Here is a 1,055-nt window from a genome sequence, read left to right on the forward strand (position 1 = left end):
TTTTCTCTCTCTAGACCTGTTTCATAAATGGATCTGATATTGGGTTGTGTTTGTTCAAACAAATAAATTTTTTTTTTTTCCATTGTTTATAGGTTTTTTTTTGGGCTCTATAACTTCTGTTGTTGGGTTGTGAGAAGAAAGAAACAAAGGAGAATGGAGAAGAAAGAAACAGAGACGAAAATGGAGGAGAAGAAGGAAACCCGCACAACCCGCACAACTCACCCCGATCTACCCCGCCCCGTTCTACCCTGCCCCGCGCGGATATTGTGCATTGTCGTCGGGTGGCGGGTGGAAATTTCCAGAACCCGCAGTGTGCGGGGCGAGTGAGAAAAATGCCAATCCCCGCCCCGTGCCCACCCCTAGATATAAGGCCTTAATTGTGTTATACCCTTTGTAAGGCATGTGACGTCATTGAAATCAAGCAGACCATTATGAGCATAATAGATTTATGAGAAATTCTTTTTGTCATATTCCATCTTATTCCTATTTTATTAAGAAATGATAGAATTCATTTTATTTTTAACCATTTCCATAGTAAATGGATGGATCCACCATTGAATTTGTGTAGGATGCACATGAATTCACTAATCTGACGGTTAATATATTGAATTTGTAGGATGAGAGAGAGAAAAAATATTGACATGAATCTTTCATCTATTTTATCAAACTAATGTCAAAGTGCTCATTATTATTTTATTTTCTTTTAAGAACAAAGGTTGATTGGGTAGGGAAAATGAGTACTAGCTACCAGCCTACCACGCTAGCCCAGTAGAACGAGGTATGACAAGTAGCACATCCATAGATTTATTAGCTGTTGCCTTTGGAATTAAATGCTTTTACAATCTTCCTCTACTTCTTTTGGGCAATGCTAGGTGCGTTTTTGATGTTTTTTTAGTGTCTTTCTAGTTCTAGGTGGATATTATTGTCTAAAAAAATAAAAAAGAAAATAACCTTTATTTCTTTCACTTAGTTTTTAGAAAATAATATATACCTAGGACTAAGAGGACACTGGGAGAACACCAGGAGAGCATCTAGCATTTCCCACTTCTTAAACC

Source organism: Corylus avellana, chromosome ca10 (assembly GCF_901000735.1).
Source record: "Corylus avellana chromosome ca10, CavTom2PMs-1.0".
Lineage (NCBI taxonomy): Eukaryota > Viridiplantae > Streptophyta > Magnoliopsida > Fagales > Betulaceae > Corylus > Corylus avellana.